Raw genomic sequence first — 21,214 nt, forward strand, 5'->3', positions numbered from 1 at the left:
AAAGTTGCCTATCTGAGTCCATCCAAGTTGCTCGTGCTTGGCCCTTTTTGATGAATGTACCAGTCCAAATGTCTCTTAACTGTCACAAATGTGCTCATCTCCAGCATTGCCTCCCCCAGCTTGTGCCAATTCCCCTTACACAACTCTGTGTGAAAACGTTGCCCTTCAGGTGCCTTTTAAATCATTCCCCCTCACTTTAAGCCTGTGCCCTCTAGTTTTGGACTCTCCTACCCTGGGAGAAAAATGGCTACCATTCACTTCATCAATGCTTGTCATGAATTTATATACCTCTGTTAGATTACCCCACAATCAGGGAGAAAAGTCTCCTGTATCTCTTTATTACTCAAGTTTACTGATCCCAATAATATATCAATGATTTTGTTGAAAACATAATGATATGATTAGCAAGTTTGCAGATAGGTTGTGAAGACAGATGCCAAAGATTGCAGAATGTTCTTAATTGGCTGGGCATGGGGGAAGAGGAACATGAGGCATTGCATTTTGAGAGGTCTTACCTGGGTAGGACCTACACTGTGAATGGAATGGAATTGGGGAATGTTGTAGAGCAGATGGATCTCGGAATACAGATACGTAGTGGTGCCACATATAGGTAGGGTGGTCAGAAAGGCTTTTGGAACATTGGCTTTTATGAGTTAGAATATTGAGGCTCGAAGTTTGGAGGTCATGTTACAGTTGTACAAGATGTTGGTGAGGCCCTGTTTGGAATATTGTGTTCAGTTCTGGTCACTGTGTGCTGCTGGAAAGATGTTATCAAGCTGGAGAGGGTGCAGAGAAGATTAACGAGGATGTTGTCAAGACTCGGGGCCTGAGCTATAGGGAGAAGTTGAGCAGGCTAGTGCTTTATTCCTTGGAGTGCAGGTAGGTGAGGGGAATCTCCTAGAGGTGTACAAAAATCATTAGAGAAATAGATTGCGTCAATGTAGAGTCTTTTGCCCAAAGAAGGGCATTATTAACCAGAGGATATCAGTTCAGGATGAGGAGGAGAGATTTAACATGAAATTGAGGGATAACTTTTTTACACCGAGGATTGTGGGTGCATAGAAGGGGATGCCAGAGGAGGAGGTTAAGGTAACTGCTATTACGATGCTTAATTTAAAAAATTGGACAGTTACATGGATAGGATGGGCTTTGTGGGATATGGGCCAAACATAGCCAAGTGTACTAGTGTGCATAGGAAATTTAGGTTGGCATGGGAAGGTTGGGATCAATGGCTTATTTCAACACTGCATGGCTCAGTGACAACATCACAAATCTATTTTGCACCCTTTCCAGTTTAATGACATCATTCTTATAGCTGGGTCAACCAGAACAGAACACAGTGTTTCAAATGTGGCCTTATCTATGTCATATAGTTGTAAAGTGGTCCCTGTACGTCCTCTGAGCGATAAAAGCAAGCGTGCCAACTGCTTTCTTCACCACCTTGATTTATGTGTGCTCCAAGGCTTCTCTTTTTTACAGCAGCCCCGAGACCCTACTATAACAATGCAAGTCCAGCCTGGTTTGACTTACCAAAATGCAATATCTCACACTTATCCAAATTAAACTCCATCTGCCATTCTTCAATCCACTGACTCAAAAGATCAAAATTCCATTGTAATCTTCAATAACCATGTGACTCCCAATTCATCCCAACAATTCTATGCTTGATTTTGGACCCTGAACAAGTTCAAGTTTATTGTCCCATGACCCAACATGCAGTGACAAAGTTTAGCCAGACATCTCATGCATAGTACAGCATGTAAGACACAGGACAGTTGATGTAGAACAAAGGCAACACAATTTTACTATTGTGAAATTCATTTAGGAATCTGATCACGGCAGGAAAGAAACTCTCTTTGAATCTGATGGTGCATGATCTCTCATTCATGAATCTTCTTCCCCACTGGAGGGAAGTGAAGAGAATGCAGCTGGGGTGAGATGAGTCTTTGAATGTATCGGCTGCTTTTCCAAGGCCATGGCAGGTATAGAAGGAGGGAGGGCTTGTGTGATCATCTGAGTCATGTTCACAACCTTCCACAGTTTCCTGTGGTCTTGGTGGAGCAGTTTCTGTGCAACTCATCCTGCTAGGATGTTTTCAATGGTGCACCCATAGAAGTTGTTAGGGGAAGCAGGCTTCTGAGGAAGTGGAGGTGCTGGTGCATTTTTGTGGCCATTGTGTTCATGTGAGTGGACCAGAACAGGTCAATGGAGATGCTTGCTCCAAGGAATTGAAAACTGTCTACTATCCCCACCTCATTACTGTGGATGTCGATTGGAGAGTGGTATTTGGGGGGGGGGGGGTCGTGGTGTGTAGGAGTTGGTGAGTTCCACTGCTCTTCTGAAAGTGTACACCCAACTCCTTGGTATTGCGACATTAAGAGAAAGGTTGTTGTCCTGGCACCAAGCCTCTAGTCCCTCTATCAGCCTTCTACACTCCAACTTGTCATTGTTTGAGACCCTGCTCATGATGGTGGTGTCATCTGCAAATTTATATATGGAGTAAGAGGTGTTTGGCACTGACTGCAGCCTAAATGGGTTGTTCAGACTCCAAGCTATAGTAATAATTCTTTAAAGTAAGGAGTTCTGCATTTGTGTTTTTTGTGATGGATGCACCATCAATCACTCAAGATTATTGTGGAGAAACCAATAGGCTTTAACCCACTTGAGAACACAGCATATCCTTATTGTTCGGTTGTCCTGCCCTGAGTTGCAGGAGGCTGTGGAACAGCCACTTTTATAAAGGAGCCTGTGGGGAGGGGCCACAGATACAATCGGCCAATAGGCATACTTGACCAGATAATGATACGTTACAGTGGTTTACCACAGTGACTTTGATGCAATGTATCACTACAGTACACTTAGTGCGCATCCAGTGTAGCTGACATGCCTGAAGTACAGTTGCCGGGCTGGTTGTTTTGACTGGAGCATCCTTACTCGGAGGTTTCCTCAGATCATAAGGTTTCAATCATTCTTTGGTCACTGCTCCGTCTGGTCCCTCAAATCATGGTGGGTGACCTTTCAAGTGCGTTGATACCTTCTAGAAAACCATTTTCTGCAATTGCAACTTCTTGTCATTTCTACAATATTTCTAAAGTTTGGGTACTGCGATCCCTTACATCTTCAGCCTGGGTAAACTTGAGTCAGTGTCTATCTATTGACTTTATAATTAGTTCGAATAACTGTCACAGATTTGTATTTTCTGTGCAAAGGTAGGCCCAGATTCAATATTTAAGATTATTTTATTGTCATGTAATAAGACAGAAAATGTGACATTACATGAAATTTCCTTTTGTCTTCTTTCTTTGGCTTGGCTTCGCAGATGAAGATTTATGGAGGGGGTAAATGTCCACGTCAGCTGCAGGCTCGTTTGTGGCTGACAAGTCCGATGCGGGACAGGCAGACACGGTTGCAGCGGTTGCAGGGGAAAATTGGTTGATTGGGGTTGGGTGTTGGGTTTTTCCTCCTTTGCCTTTTGTCAGTGAGGTGGGCTCTCCGGTCTTCTTCAAAGGAGGTCGCTATCAGCAGAAATTACCCAGTGCCCCTTACAGCCAGGGAAAGAGAAGCAAAAGAGAGTTCCTCCGAGAGTCATTGAATGTCCAGTGCTCCCGAAGCCTCCACAGCCATACAGACTTCAGTCCAAACCATCAGCAACCTGAGCTCTAGATGCACACCTCTGACACGATCAGGAAGCCTCCAGCACCCTCAGCACCCTCTCACATCATGGTTCAGATACCTGGTACCCCTTTAGCCAGTCGAGTCAGTCTCCAGCAGTCCACAGCTTGGTGTGTCCCTTGACTGCAGTCACCAGTAGCTCACCTTCCACAGCCCACCACCTGTCCGTTCTTTAGCCTTAGAACTCCTTCCTGGTCCGCCACTGAGGTTTGCTTCTCCTTCTGAAATGGTGGGGGGGTGGGGGAGGTGTGGAGTTTCTGGTGCCCCACCCCAGTCCACCGCTTCCTTGGAGTCTGTAACCCCTCATGGTCGCTGCTGGTTATAGGTGCCGCCATCTTGCATCCAGATCACACGGTCGCAGGTTTTTAAAAATAAACCACTGTTGGCTCCTTTAACAAGCCAGTTAAATCCTGTATCAAGCAGTTGGACTGACTGCAGTTACAGAAGCAATGGCAGTGACTGTTTTTTTAATATTAAGATATCATAATCAACCATCATTAAGCATCACGTAACCAAAACTGAATGGTTGATTAAGAGCCACAAGTTATTTGCATCCTGTCATGATAATGAATATGTATGAGATGTACCGGAAGTCACGTGATATGAGAGAGAGATAAGAACACAAGCAGGAGAACAAAGGAAACGGGAAAATAAAAGCCACTGAGAAGTTTACCTGATAAAACTTGTGTTTAATGTTTTATTAACTTCACATTTCGGGCCACAAATGTGACATTGGCGATGAGGATGGGATAAGCTTGAAGAAAATTAAAGACTAAACAAGATTACAGAGGATTACAGACAACTTCAAGGTGATAAGAATTTTCTCTTGACTCAGTACTTTTGGGGCTGGAATATTTCCTCATGGCTGGGGCAGATGATGACTTTCTAACACATAGTGGAATTGCTCATTTTGACCCAACGGGTGATGCAAGCACTGTAAGTGTGAAGTGGAAGGCATGGCTGGAAGAATTCGAATCCTACGCCGACAGTCGTGGCCTATTTCTAGATACCGGTACGGTTGAACAAAAAGCGCAGAGAAGGGCGTTACTTCTTTTCACTGCGGGACCTGCAGTTCGGGAAACATTTAAGACACTTTTGAAAACTGGAAGAAAGGATGAGTACCGGAAAGCGGTAGATGCATTAAATGCACACTATGTAGTGACACCGAATGCTACATTTCAACGCCATTTGTTTCGGAGAACGAGACAAGAAGATGGCCAGACAATTGCTCAGTACATGACGAGACTACGCCAGCTAGCTGTTGGATGCAATTACATGCCAACTGATTTGGACAACCAATTATTGGATCAAGTCGTACAGCACTGCAGATCGGATAAACTCAGAAGACGTCTACTGGAAAGAGGGAGTGAGTTAGAACTCACCGATGCTTTAACCATTGCTGCTGCATTAGAGGCTGTTGAAGGGCAATTTCATACCATGACCCTGAAAGACAACTCAAGCCAGCAAATTAAGAGGCTCTCACATCGCCATAATCAGCCAAGATATACGCCGACACATGACGTGGAGTGTTATCGATGTGGAAACCGAGGTCACTTTGGAAAAGACCCATATTGCCCGGCCAAAGGCAAAGTTTGCAGAAAGTGTGGAGGCAAGGACCACTTTGCAAAGAAGTGCAAAAGCAAGTCCAATGCAGACCAGAAGAGGAAGAGTACAACTTCCAAAGGCAAAGCCTGGGGGAAAGGAAAGTATCCTGGAAAGAAAGATACCATTCGCCAGATAGACGGTGACGATGATGATACCCAGGAGGAACAGAGTTGTTACCAATTTATGTTGAATGAAGTACATCATGAGAAGGTCCCAGTGATCATTGGTGGAGTGACAGTGCAGGTCATTGTAGACTCAGGCAGTGACAGTAATGTGATTGATCGACATTTATGGGAGAAGTTGAAAAGGAAAAAGATTATCTGTACCTCAAAGAAATGTTCCAAGAAACTGTATCCATACACAGCAACCAAGCCATTGCAAACCATTGGATGTTTTACTGCAACTGTTGAAGCCGGAGATAAGTACACCGAAGCAGAGTTTATGGTTATAGAAGAGAGAGGAGAACCATTGCAGAGTAGAAGCACAGCGCAAGACCTGGCAATACTTCATAATGGAGCTTGTGTCAATTCAATTCAGTCATACAAGGATATGAAGCAAGAATTCCCCGCAGTCTTCCAAGGAGTAGGAAAGCTGAAAGGTCGACAATTGAAGCTACCGGTAGATGAAACGGTCAAACCTAAGGCACAACCAATGCGCCGAACTCCGTTTGGACTTCATGGGAAAGTCGAAGCCAAAATTAAAGAATTGATCGAACAAGACATTATTGAACCTGTGGAACATTCGACACAATGGGTCAGCCCAGTAGTGATTGTGCCCAAACCAAAGGGTGACATAAGACTATGTGTTGACATGATAATGGCCAATGAAGCTATAATTAGAGAACGACACCCTATACCAACAGTGGAGGAAGTACTTCAAGAACTAACTACCAGCAAGGTATTCTCAAAAATTGATCTGAAATGGGGCTATCATCAATTAGAGCTGGATCCAGGTTCCCGAGATGTAACTACATTTGTGACTCACTGTGGATTGTATCGTTACAAGAGACTATCATTTGGAATTAATGCAGCGTCGGAGATCTACCAGTATGAAATCCATCGAGTGATTCAAGGCATTCCTGGAGTTGCCAACATTTCTGACGACATCATAGTCCATGCACCAACGAAGGAAGAGCATGATAAACGGTTGAGGCGTGTACTATCTAGACTACAGGAGGCAGGCCTTACCGTGAATGGAAACAAGTGCCAGTTTGGTGTGTCAGAAATGGACTTCATGGGACACAAACTTACACGGGAAGGACTAAACCCTGCAGAGGCCAAGGTGAAAGCTATTGCAGAGGCACGTGCACCTCAGAACGCAACAGAGGTGAGGAGTTTCCTGGGATTGGTCAATTTTTGTGCAAAGTTCATTCCTAATTTCGCTACAGTGGCAGAACCACTAAGGAAACTAACCAGGAAAGGTGTACCATTTCATTTTGGATCTGAGCAGAAGAAAGCGTTCAGGGCGCTGAAGCAAAGCCTGACTGATGCAAAAACTCTTGGATATTACGATCCGGCGGCATCAACCAAAGTCATAGCGGATGCCAGCCCGGTTGGTTTAGGAGCCGTGTTGGTCCAGATGCATGATAGAGGACCAAGAATCATTGCCTATGCCAGCAGATCATTATCAGATGTGGAAAGAAGATACTCTCAGACAGAGAAAGAAGCACTCGGACTTGTATGGGCCTGTGAGAGGTTCCATGCATATTTATACGGCATTGAATTTGAACTCATCACAGATCATAAGCCATTAGAGGTGATCTATGCACCTAGATCCAAACCATGTGCCAGAATAGAGAGATGGGTACTCAGACTACAACCCTACAAATATAAAGTAATCCACATAGCAGGGAAAGCAAACATTGCTGATCCGCTGTCCAGATTGGTGAAGGTTGGTGGTCCACAATCCAAGTCAGAATTGGGAACAGAAACAGAGAGCTTTGTACGCTTCGTAGCTATTCAGGCGACACCGAAAGCTGTGACTACGAAGGAGGTCGAGAGAGAATCCGAACGTGATCCAGAACTCATGGAAGTAAGAGAATGCATACAGAGTGGACAATGGGACAAGTGTACTCACAAGGCTTACATTCCCATTAGAGACGAACTTTGTTGCATCGGACAGTGTGTATTAAGAGATTGCAGATTGGTGATACCGTAAAGATTGAGACCGAAGATCATATCCTTAGCGCATGAAGGACACCTAGGCATTGTTGGTACCAAGCAAAACCTCAGGACCAAGGTATGGTGGCCAGGTTGTGATAAAGACGCAGAGAAATTTGTTAAAACTTGTCACGGATGTCAAATCACAAGTAGGAGTAATCCGCCAGAACTGATCCGGAGTACGCAACTCCCGACAGGACCATGGATCGACGTAGCTGTTGATTTTCTTGGACCTTTACCGACGGGTGAATCAATTATGGTAGTGATAGGTTACTACAGCAGATACTATGAGTACGTGGTGTTGAAGTCCACAACCACTGAAAAAACAATACAAGCATTAGCAGAGATATTCGCAAGATATGGATTACCTGTTACATTATACTCTGACAATGGTCCACAATTCATTTCAGAGACATTTGCGGAATACATGAGGACCACAGGTATCCACCATCATAAAGTAACTCCGAAACGGCCGCAAGCCAACGGGGAAGTAGAGAGACAAAAACAATCCATTGAAAAACGATTGAGGTTTGCACACGCTGAAGGACAAAATTGGTGAGAAGCATTGCTATCTTATGTGGCTGTCTATCGAGCAACGCCTCATGCAACCACTGGAAAAAGTCCTGCAGAAGCATTTTTTGGGAGAAAAATCCGCACAAAAATGCCAGAAATAAAGGAAATCCGAGACGACCAGGAGATGAGGGACCACGATGCTGAAAAGAAAGGTGCAGCAAAGCTGTACACAGATTTGAAAAGTGGAGCCAAGTACTCAGTCATCATGCCAGGAGATAATGTTCTAGTGAGGCATGAAACTGGTGGTAAGCTAGACACACCTTATTACCATCAACCCTATACTGTCGTATCCAGAAGTGGCAGTATGGTGACAGTTAAGTCTCCGACTGGAGTCCTGTATAAGAGAAATGTATCAGGTGTAAAAAGGTACCAGTCCAGAGATACATCGAGCGAAGAGGTTGAAAGGCCAATACGAGATGTTGAAACTGAGAGACCTGATGATGTTCCAGAGGCAGTTACCAGCACTCCTGATGAAGTGACTAGAGCGCCAGAAACACCCGAAGCCGTGGTGAGCAGTATTTCCGACGCTGAGAGTGAACAACCTAGAAGCGACGACAATATCGCAGGCAGGCCGAAACGAAACCGGAAAGCGCCCAAACGATACGAAGACTTTGTGCCATAATTTTAATAAGAACTTTGGGACCGTATTTTAATCTTATATCATAAAGTGCATGTATGAGTGCTGTAGGAAGTAAATTTTATGTAGTTGAGTTATAGTATTACCATTAGTTACGATGTTTGTATGTTTCATAGGGATATTGGTAAGTGAAGGTAAAGTTTATTTCTGATTAAAGGAGGGATGTCATGATAATGAATATGTATGAGATGTACCGGAAGTCACGTGGTATGAGAGAGAGATAAGAGCACAAGCAGGAGAACAAAGGAAACGGGAAAATAAAAGCCACTGAGAAGTTTACCTGATAAAACTTGTGTTTAATGTTTTATTAACTTCACATTTCGGGCCACAAATGTGACACATCCTGCTTCTAAACTTTGGAACTAAGCATTTTAATGAAATAATCAAAAATCTTTTGAAGCTTATGCTATAAAAATTTTTTTTTCATTTGTTTGTTATGCCACTCAATTCCAGGAGAGGGCACTCATTACCCTAATAGGACTGAAATGGTGCCACATGACATACAATTTGATTTTTCTAGCTGATAATATAATTCTGTAAAAATAGACATCCAGCAAAAATCTGTGAACAAAGCATTTTTTGTGTATAAGAAAGAAATAAAGAGTGAAAGGACAAGAGTGGAACATTCATTGAAAAGATAAGGTACAATACCATAATGACAAAATAACTGAACCCCTATCCTAAAACCAGGACAGATTTAAGATGTATTAAGGTGGTTCAGAGGTTTATTGGAGTAGGTGGAATATAAACTAAAGAAATTATGAAGTTGTAGTGGGTTGTGCGCAAGCGGAGAGAAAATACTGAAACAACAGGTTGAAAGTTTGAGTAACACAACTGCTTTACTTTGAATTCTGCCCTGCAGCCTTTAAGGCTGTGTCTGGCTTGCCCCTCACGTTCAGGAGCTCATGTCAACACTGGCGCAAGTGGGCACACACTCTTCCAGTCTGGATGGGAAGAGAAGGTCCCGCGAAGCCATCTTTGCCGTGGCTGCCCCGCTGACCATGCGTGACAAACAGGGCCGGTTCACTGCTATAACTATGTCCGTCTCCACAAAATCTTGACTAAAAACTCATATTAACGGTGCTATGAAACTATAAGATTGTTTTAAAGTGCATCCCATTCATTAATGTCCTTCAGTAGCGTGTGGGGGGGGAATCCACCATCCTTACCTGGTTTACCTGTGTGTTGCTCTATGCTCATCATTAAGGTTGAAGTAGCTCAGTGAACAAAATGGGTGTATTTGCTTGTGAGCCCAAAAGGAATAAGATGAACTGCTTCAAAGGAACATTTTTAGCTGATAGAGCAACTACTCTTTTTCTGAATTTCTTAAGGCTGTGTATTGGCTCTCAGGGTTTTACGCCCATGATCATTAGGAGGTACAGCTGTCATCAACATTATACCAATTTACAGTGAATGTTCCTTCCATTGAGTCTTATTTCATTCATGAACTCACATTGTCCACATGTTGTGAACTGCAGATTTTCAGCCGACCAATGAACACTTGAAAATATATCTGATCAAAATTGGGTTGGAGGAAATCATCTAAATGGTCTTCTGGTATATTCCAATAAGGACCTTGCTAATATAGAGTGCAAGTGATAATCCTGACCACTTGAGGGAGTCAGAGATTAGTTGTTGCAACTCGGAGTAGATTCAAAATAGATGCCTCCATGAGGTCGTGAGTGAGTACTATAGCTAATAAAGTATAGTTGTTATAAAAGAACTCAAGTTTCTTTAGAAACATCACAAGGTACCAGGAGAGGAAGAAATACCAGGAGTGTGCAGAGTGAGAATCAGTTGTTACGGAGTCCAGAGGACTCCAAAAACCAGCAGCAATAGATATGCACCACAACACAGGGTTACTTAAACAAAAGTAGTTTTTAATTATATTTGAACAAGAAAACAGGATTGAACTTTAACTTATTACTTAACCTACCTAACTACTTAATCCCCCCTCTAATACTAAGCACAGGTGTGTGTAAGGTATATTTAAGATTAGAAAAGTTCTTTGGATCACAGTCCAATCTCACTGGTTGCAGGCAATTCTTGTACTGTGCACAGAAGTTAGCAATAACAAAGTTCACCAGTCTTTGGTGCTTAACAGGCAAATGGTTACCACTCTTACCACACATATGGTTCTTGCTGGTTTTCAGAGGGAAATTCCTTTTCCAGGATATCCACAACTGATTCCTTCTCAATCAGTCTTGCTGACAAAACTTGCCCCTTTCTGGGTTCTCCAGATTATCCTCTTTCCTTCAGGTCACCTTTCAGACTGCCAATCTCCTCCTTTGACCAGGCAGCCTTCCAAAGTTTGCCAGCTTGTCCTTCTGGAACTGATTTCTGTCTCCTCTCACTCTCTCTCTCTCTGTTTCACACCCTCCCTCTCTGAGAGCAAAATTGTTCTCTACTGCTTGCAAAGATCATATGTTCTCCAAGGCAAGCTGCTGTCAATACTTTGTTGCCTCCTGCATAAAGCATTCTGCAAAGGTCCTGCAAATATTCTGTGTTTTAAAATGTGTGTGTGCAAGCTGCTCTAACAATTCCTTCCAATCCACCTCTAAATACTTTGTCACACAGTCAATAGCAGTATAAAACATGGTGAAAAATTGGACTAGAAATGTCAACCATGAGTGGAGGTTGTTCAAACAATGATTTATGCTGTACCTGCCAGGCATTGGACTCAATAGCCAACCTGATGCACGGAATGTTGCCCTGCTATGGATCTCAAGCACTAGAGGATTTCAACACATTTGTTTTCTCCAAGGCAGCTGACCAGGGCAAGTTCAACAAGGTTATCAATATGTTTGTTGAATACTGTTCACCAAAGGAAAATGAAATATTTGAGAGGTATGTGTTTTGCACATGTATGCAGCTGCAGGCAGAGAATTTTGATGCTTTCTTAACAGACTTAAAACCAAAGCAAGATCATGCAATTTCAGATCGCTGCAAGATTCAATGATCCGTGATCAAATTGTGTTCAGAATTAGTGTTAAGAAAGTAAGAGAGAGATTGCTGTGAGAGGCAGAGCATACCCCAGCTGGAGCTGTGAAGATATGCCACTCCAGTGAATTAGTTCTCCAGCACACAAAAACATTTAGTAATAGAGCAAAAGCTAGTGAAAATGAAGGCAAAGTCATAACTACAGAGTCTGGACACACATAATCAAAAAACGAGATATAGGAAACAACAAAAAGGTGGAGAGACATTCAATTGTAAATGATGTGGCACCCAACATGCACTAAAACAATGCCCATCTTAAGGAAAAGTCTGTAGATGTGAATCTCCACTTGAACTGATCACTGAATCTCTTCTTGTATCTGACATGAAATCCAAGCAGATCACAGCTGAAACAGTAAAGTTTTACAGAAGGTCATCAAGAATCTGCATGAAGGATGGCCTTAGAGGTGAATGTCAGCCATATTAAAACATCAGATCTGAGCTGAACTGGGTTTTGTCAATGGGCTTCTACTCAGACAGAGCAGAATTACCATTCCTCAACCACTGCAACAACTGATGCTGAAAAGGGTGCAGAAGGGGCATCTTGGAATGGAAAAATGCAAGAGGAGGGCTAAACTGGCTGTTTATTGGCCAGGGATAAACGCTGACGTTGACAGGATGATTTCAAGCTGTGAGATCTGTTTGAACATCACGCAAAGCAGACAAAGGAATCCATGATAATAACTGACTTACTAGTGGAACCATGATAGAAAGTTAAGACTGCTCTGTTCCACATGGATGGAAATAATTTCTTGCTGGTTATTGACTATCTATCAAACTATCCAGAGATTGCCCTGCTTCCTAATATGTCTGCTGCTTGTGTGATCAAATATATCAAATCAATCTTTGCAAGACATGAAATTCCTCAAATTGTCTACAGTGACAATGGACCATGTAACAGCTGTAGAGAATTCCAGAACTTTTCAGAAGAGCATGATTTTCGACATGTCACTTCGACATGTCCTTTGCATCCACAGTCAAATAGAAAGGAGTTCACATAATTAAGCAGTTGCTCAAGAAAGCACTAGACAGTGGCTCAGATCCGTATCTTGTTCTGTTGAGTTACAGAGGTTTGCCACTTGAACATGGCATGTCACCCGCTGAGCTTCTGGTGGGATGTAGACTACACACCACACTTCCCTACTCTGCAGACCCAAACAAAAACAGAGCTGTCAAAGATGTTGAACAGAAACATAAGCATCTGCAATGGAGACAAAAAAAGCAAACTATGACCATTTAGCAAGAAGCTTAGGGCCACTGGCACAGCATGACACAGTGAGACTCAGAGATTCCAACACTTGGGACAAGAAGCCACTGTTCTGGAGGAAGTAAATCCAAGATCTGACACTGTCAGGACAGAGGATGGTCAAATACTGAGGAGGAATCAAAAGAGCCTGCTGAAAACGTGAGGGACACTGCAGGAATAGATGATTCAGCCTGCACAGCAACAGAGGAAGCACCCCTAGTGCTAGACAGTAGTGGACCAGCGGAGCCAACACAGCTCCTGTGTTAAGGAGATCCACATGTGTTATCAAAGCACCTGACTGACTGAATCTCTAAAAGAAAAGGAACTGCACACTTAAAAAGTTTGTGCTGCTGATGTTTGTGTTTTTGTTTATATTGAACTTTACATACTATATTAGTATGTCATGTTGTTAGATTAAATATTCCAAGGTAAGGGAGTGCCAGTGATAATACTGACCACTAGTGAGAGTTGGAGACGACTTGTTGCAGCTAGGAGTAGATTCAAAATGGATGCTTCCACAAGGTCATGAAGCTAATAAAGTACAAGTGTTTTAAAAGAACCCAAGTTTCTTTATTACAATAAAAGAAACCTCACAGACCCCTCTAGGGAATTTGAGACCCCATCTTCACCCAATTTTTGCAGATGGGGAGCAACCAAACTAACCAATCTGAACTGCAACTCCCACTGTGACTGCCTGACCTCCCTCCTCCAGCTGAGGGTTGGTTACCTGAGAAGTAGGTGGCCAGGGCTGGATTAAGGCCAACTGATGCCCTAAGCACAGCCTAACAATGTGCTTCTCCTCGACCTTTCCATTGTCTTACTGAAAAGACATTAAGATTCAATAAGTTCTGAATGTGAAATAATAGATCAAATATTCAGTTTTCTTCCAGGCCATACCATATTAAATATATTAATACACACACACACACACACACACACACACACACACACACACACACACACACACACACACACACACACACACACATATGTTTTTTTTCATTTATTGTGGGTCCCCTTTTTGTCATGGTAAATCTGGCACTGGAAAAAAACTCTGTGGTGCTCCCCTCCCTTGGTGCCCTAAGCCTAAGCACATGGTTATTTTCCTTAATGGTTATTCCAGGCCTGCAGGTGGCTCAAGATTCAGTTCTGCTTGGCATGCTTTCTGTGAGCATGCCTCTGGCAAGGGTTATTTGCTGTAACAATGGAACAAATGACCACCACGCTTGGGCCAATGTTTTTGGGGCAGTGGTATTTTCTAGGTCCTATTTGACATCACTTGACATTTTCCTAAATAAAACTCATCATTTTAGTATTGAGATTTAACAATCATTAACCAGAAGATGAAATTCAGTCAAGCTCACTGTGTCCTTCTTACACTTGCGTAAATATTAAAAGGTGCCTGAGAAACACAACAATTTTGCAGAGTTTTTCACACATTATATATGACCAGATCGTGGTTTGTTTTTTTTTCCATTTCAGACAAGAATAAATAAGACTTGAGGCAAAGCTGGAAATTAAAACTGTCATTTTTTTGTTGTTAAAAAAAAATTAAAAGAAACCTGGTTGAGATTATGAAGATGATGTGAGGCATGAATAATGTAAGAGTCAAAAAAAGTTATATTGGACTTTAAGCATGGATCAGATAAGGTGAAACCTATGAGAGATTATCATTTCAGTGAGCTATCTGAGCTCGAAGAATCAGAATCAGAATTTATTGTCACGAACATCTCACAAAACTAGTTGTTTTGCGGCAGTATTACAAGTGCAAATATTGCTATAAATGGCATTTAAAAAAGAAATAAATCAGTTCAAAAAAAGAGAAAGTGTGTCTGTGGCCCTTCTCCATTCAGATACCTGAAAGCAAAGGGAAAGAAGCTGTTTTTGTGCCTCTGGGTGTTCATCTTCAGGCTCTTGTACCCCCTTCCTGATGTGAAGAGGTCGTGGCCTGGATGGCGAGGGATCTTGCTTTCTTCAGACACCGCCTCTTGTAGATGCCCTCATTGGAGTGAAGGCTGGTGCTGGCTGAGTTCACAACTCTCATTAGTCTTTTCCTGTCCTGTGCATTGGCACCTCCATACCAGAAATGATTGTTCTTGTCTATAGTTAATGTTTAGCATATTTTGTGAGTTCCCTTTACTCCAGTGGCCTCTCTGTAAGTGTTTACTCATACTGAAAGGGAGTTTTTAAATGCTGTGAAATTTATTTGGTGAGTTCTTGCAATTAACTTAGTGCTTTCCTTTTGATGGGAACAAAATGATGCAAGTTAAAGTAGCTGTTGTTAAATGAAGAGTTACAGGCAATATGCAACCACATGAAGAAATAACAGCCTTGACACACTATAGTGACACAAAGAAGTTTGTTTTGATTCATTTCCATGATATGGAGGTCCAAAAATAATTATTAGAAACATCTGCCTCAAGTAGCTACATGAAGTGGTTTTAAATAATGAAAGAAATACGGCCATGAAAGTGATTTTTAAGAGATAACTAATCAAAGGCATATAGGGCATCAAATAACAATGGCGGTGAGAGTGACAGGTGTCTGAACTACGCAGGGGACTGACATTGAAAAATGGAAGACGACGCCTGATTACTCCTATAGCCCAAGCAGTCACACAACCTGATGTCCTCTCATCATATATTGGTGCTTTGCATTGGCACTGTTAACAAAGAGGCATGGTTATCATTCCACAGCCACTTAAAAACAGCCCTTGTACACCTGTCATACACACACATCAATATGCAGTTACTCTTGAATTGGGAGAAGTCGCAATGAGGATTTTGGTATGACTTTAGCTTCAGTTATATGTGCTTCTTTTAACAATGCAGCTTGGTCTTTTATGAATCATGAGGGTAAAGGCCAAAATCAATAGTTCACACCTATAACTGAAATCAATGATGCGACAAAGCCTTAAAATGGCTTCTACTGCAAGTCCTCCTGACACACGACATTTGCAGAAGGATGTATGCTGAACTGCAGGAACATAAGGTTTAATATTACTTGACCTTGCCAGGCATTAAATGGTATTGGGATGGGTAGCATCACTCCACTGTTAGAGCAAGGTTTAAAAGGGATCATCTGCTTTGTGTCCAAAGCATCTGCTGATTCAGATGCTAAAGTCCTTTTACAATGGAAACTGGAAATCAAATAAGAACTCCAATTGCCATTTTAAGGAGGTCTTAATCCAAAGCAATGGATATGAAAATTGACAGAGGTGCTAAGTGTTGCTGATTCGTTATTGCCCACTGATGTGCAATCTTAGAAAGTCCTCTGTGTCTCACGGGCAATGCAACTAATGGGCTTCCCAAATATGCTCAACATAAAAGCAGAAGTAAATGATGAGATTTAACAGAAAATTTCCTGACTCAGTTCATGCTTGTGAAAACAGTACCCTTCAGGAGTCCAAAGTCTGTCGTACATCTAGGGAATTGAACAGAATTTAATGGCTTTGGAGGTATAGACTTGAATTACAGAAAATAGTTTTATTGCCATGTACTAAGTCCATAATGACACTGACCGGAGGTTACCATCTATGTCCTCAACGCACAAACAAGCCCTTTACCGTTTTCACAAAAAAGGTCTGTTTACAAAATGGAACATAGCTAATGATAAACTGCTTCAGGCAGAGCCAAGTGCTTCCTCAACTCTGCAATCATTATTTGTTGTTTCCACATCTGAGGCTCACATGAGCAAACAGGATACAGATAGTTACAGATTCGTTTGCTGAAAATATGAACAATGAACGTTCTGGAAAACTCGTTATGACTCAAACCACCAACCACTGAAGCACATTTTCCAAAGGAACTTCAGATTGCTTCACTTACTGCCAACGTCTGTGTTGTTTTCACAGAATAATCTTGGATAATTTTGTGTGAAAAGAGTATTTGTAATTGATAGAGTATTATAACACAGCAGTAGCCAACTTGGCCAATTGTGTGTGCATTAATGTTCTTTTCTTTCAGTTTAGCATTGGGATGTAACATCACTAGCTAACCTGCCAATGACAGTTCATTTCAAACTGTTCCAGTAGAGATGACAGTGAAGCCTTCTTCATTGCTGCTTCTGTAAGGTGACTAAAGTATTCATTGAATCACAGACATAGAGATAGGCCCTTCAGCCTATCTCACTGTACATGGCGACCATGTACTTCCTTAGTGTTAGGGAACAACATCCAAACATTTCACCTTCTGCAAGTGAAAGATAAGTTTTGCCTATTCTACTTTGTTTTCATTTCTTACACCCATAATATTCCTCTTTATAAAATCATAAGAGCAGAAGTAGGCTATTCGGCCTGTCGAGCCTATTCCCCCCTGACCTGATTCATTCTCTCTCTCAGCCCCACTCCCCTGCTTCTCCCTATATCCTTTGATACCCTGACTATTCAGATACCTATCTATCTCTGCCTTAAAAATACCCAACAACCTGACCTCCACAGCTGCCTGTGGTAGCAAATTCCAGAGGTTCACCACCCTATGGCTAAAGAAATTCCTCCATGTCTGTTTTAAATGGGTGCTCTTCAATCCTGAAGTTGTGTCCTCTTGTCCTTGATTCCTCTACCATGGGAAACAATTTTGCCATATCTGTACTGTCCAGACCTGTCCACATTCATAATGCTTCTATGACATCCCCCCTCATTCTTCTGAACTCCAAGGAGTACAGACAAACATTCCTCATATGCTAAACCCTTCATTCCAGGAATCATTCTTGTGAACCTTCTCTGAACCCTCTCCAATGCCAACTCATCTTTTCTCAAATAAAGAGCCCAAAACTATGCCCCATACTTCTAGTGAGGCCTCACCAGCACCTTCTAAAGCCTCAGCAACACAACCCTGCTCTTATATTCCATCCCTCTATATATCAATTCCAAAACTGCATTCGCCTTCTTCACATCATCTAAACCTAGAGGTTAACCTTTAGGCACCCAAGTCTCTTTGCCTTCTAAATTTTGAAATTTTCCCCATCCAAATAATAATCTTCCCTTTCACATTTTCCAACTTTGTATTTCATTTGTCACTCTTCTGCAGCCTCTCAATTTCTTTCTCACGACTTGCCCCTCCATCTATCTGTATTATCTTCACACTTAACAACAAAGCTATTTATTCTGCAATCCAAATCATTAATTTACAATGTAAAAAGAAGCAGCCCCAACATTGGCCCCTGCGGAACATCACTGGTAACCGGTAGCCAACTGGAATAGGATCCCTTTATTCCCACTCTGTTTCCTTCTGATCAGCCAATGCTCTACTCATTTTATTATCTTTCCTGGCTCTAATTTTGTGAAGCAGGCCTCATGTGCAGCACCTTGTCAAAAGCCTTTTGAAAGTCCAAATACTACAGACACTTGTACACTACACATCCTTTGTCTAGCCTGCTTGTGGTTTACTCAAAAAATTGCAGTAGTTTTTTTCAGACAAAATTTTCCTTTCCATGGTCACTTTGGCCTATCTTGTCAGGCATCCCCGGGTACTCCGTAATCTCATTCTTGACAATGGACTCTTGCAACTTTCCAACCATCAATGTTAGGCTAACAGTAGGTAGCCTCACTCCACCATTAGAGCAGGCTTTAAAAGGGACCATTTGTTTTGTGTCCAAAATAACTGTTGATTCAGATTTGAAAGTCCTTTTACCATGGAAACTGGAAATCAATACTCCAATTGTTCTCTCCCTTTTAAAATAAGGATTTTGCAATATTTATTCAGCAACGTTTTCTGCTCCATATAGTTTATGCAGAAAAATCATATTCTAACCACATTCTTTATAATTGCAAACTAATCCCACTTAATATTTATGTAATAACTTTGCAACACTAGTTTGCATTTATGTAGGCCCTTTGATTAAGTCAGTCTCAAGGGCATTGCTGCAGGAATCACCAAGGTCAGTGACTTAAGTTTTAAAATAAACACATTGAAATGCTCGAGGAACTCGGCCAGTCTTTTCAGTGTCCATAAAAAGCAAAGATACAGTATGTACTGACAATAACCACACCAGCAGTGCGAGTATTAGACAGCTTTAATAAACTAACATGTACACTACGAGGTCTTGTCTCTCTGCAAGAAGGCTAGACTGTAGCTCTGGACTGCTTTATATACAAGTCACTGGGATGACCCCTGGTGACCTTGTGGTGTAATTATATATCACCACACAGTGTGTTACTGATGTTTCGGGCCTGACCCATGAAAAGACTGGCTGAGTTCCTCCAGCATTTTGGTACGTTTTTACTACAATCACAACGTCTGCAGACTTTCGTGTTTAACTCAGTGACTTAAGTTTGTCTATTTCACTTATCCATTGGTGACTTTCCACTGTGACCTCTCCATCATTTGCCCACATGCTGATCGATTGAAACTCATTGCAAGCTATGACAGCATTAAGATTGAAATACATCTGTGCTTTGGCCATCCCTGGCAGACAGAAAACTGTCACCATTCACTTACAGTTTATTAAATTAGTTACACAGGAGATTTGTACTATTATTTGCGTCATTTCAGCAAATTGGAACCTGCTAGTTGTTGATTCACTTATTCTAGTGCCTGCTCAGAGAGAAAAATACACGGATGAAAGGCCATTGACCTGAAACATGAACCCTGTTTTTCTCTCTCTCTCAAAGGTGCCTGGCCTGCTGAATATCCTAGCTCTTCGTTATTTCAGAAAAATACAATGTGGATACCTTGAAAATTGGTTGAATGGTTTGCTCCTTATGGTAAATCTGAACAAAGATATTTTGGCTGCATTGGATGAGTTTTAATCATTTACAATTTACAGAGCTGTTAAGACGGCAAACATTTGGCTTTGTCTGCACTGATTTACTTAGTTAATTGCAGAACCACAAGAAAAAGATAGGAATGACACAGGAATTGCCATTGAGCTTGTGCAAGAGTGACAACAGCAACAAACATGAAACCACAGATCTGCAGAGGCTCACTGAAGGAGGAAAGGCTCGAGTAGGTGATTATTTCATAACAGGATGCTGTACTTCCACTTGTCAGAGGAACATTGTGCGTAGAAGGCAAGCACCCACAGACCCATGTCACTATTGCAGCAAGAATTCAAACCGAACATCACACAAGCATCTGCTTGTGGCTGTCAAAGTTATTGTTATCATATCAGACTCCTATCAAGTTGCTTTAATGACACAGAACATAGAACAATAAACTGTGCAGCTTATGCCTTTTAGCCCATGTGGTTGTGTCCAATATAATGTCAAAATCAAACTAAAATTCTGCTGCTTGCACTTGGTAGATATCCCTTCATCCCCTTCATATTCATGCATATATCTACAGTCTTAATTGCTACTTTTTTTTTGCTCTATTTGACCCAACCTTGTTGGTTTTCGTGCAGTTGGATGATCATGTTGAGGAACTTGGGGGGGCATCCGAGGCGCTCTAGTATTTGCCAAAGCCATTTCCTGCTCACGGTGTCAAAGGCTTTGATGAGGTCAACAAAGGTGATGTAGAGTCCTTTGTATTGTTCTCTGCACTTTTCTTGGAGCTGTCTACCCTAACCCTAACCCTAACCATTAACCCTAACCCTAACCCTAACCCTAACCCTAACCCTAATCCTAACCCTAACCCTAACCCTAACCCTAACCCTAACCTGAGGGCAAAGACCATGTCAGTAGTTCCTCTGTTTGCGCGAAAGTCACACTGTGATTCTGGGAGGACATTTTCGGCGACACTAGGTATTAGTCTATTAAGAAGAATCCTAGTGAAGATTTTGCCTGCAATGGAGAGCAGCGTAATTCCCCTGTAGTTTGAGCAGTCTGATTTCTCGCCTTTGTTTTTGTACAGGGTGATGATGATGGCATCACGAAGGTCCTGAGGCAGCTTTCCTTGGTCCCAGCAGAGCATGAAAAACTCATGCAGTTTGGTATGCAGAGCTTTGCCGCCAGCCTTCCAGGCCTCTGGGGGGGGGGGGATTCCATCCATACCTGCTGCTTTGCCTCTTTTCAGTTGTTCATTTGCCTTATATGTCTCTTCCTGGGTAAGGACCTCATCCAGCTCTAGACTCAATGGTTGTTGAGGGAGCTGGAGCAGGGCGGATTCTTGGACTGAACGGTTGGCACTGAAAAGAGATTGGAAGTGTTCTAACCATCGATTGAGGATGGAGATCTTGTCGCTGAGGAGGACTTCGCCGTCTGAGCTGCGCAGAGGCCTTTGGACTTGGGGTGAGGGGCCGTACACAGCCTTTAGTGTCTCATAAAAACCCCTGAAGTCGCCAATGTCAGCACTAAGCTGGGTTCGTTTGGCGAGGCTAGTCCACCACTCATTTTGGATCTCCCAGAGTTTGTGCTGAAGATGGCTGCATGCGAGACGGAGGGCTCGT

At 42.3% G+C, this 21,214-nt stretch overlaps 1 long non-coding RNA gene across 1 annotated transcript; it reads left to right on the top strand.

Moving 5' to 3' along the window:
• Positions 1-1,850: 1,850 nt before the first annotated feature.
• Positions 1,851-20,921, top strand: LOC138757307 (uncharacterized). Its single transcript, XR_011353494.1, has 3 exons — positions 1,851-1,933; positions 19,500-20,336; positions 20,680-20,921. It is a non-coding gene; the product is annotated as an uncharacterized lncRNA (long non-coding RNA).
• The last annotated feature ends 293 nt before the right edge of the window (positions 20,922-21,214 follow it).

The sequence above is a fragment of the Narcine bancroftii genome, chromosome 3 (genome assembly GCF_036971445.1).
Source record: "Narcine bancroftii isolate sNarBan1 chromosome 3, sNarBan1.hap1, whole genome shotgun sequence".
Lineage (NCBI taxonomy): Eukaryota > Metazoa > Chordata > Chondrichthyes > Torpediniformes > Narcinidae > Narcine > Narcine bancroftii.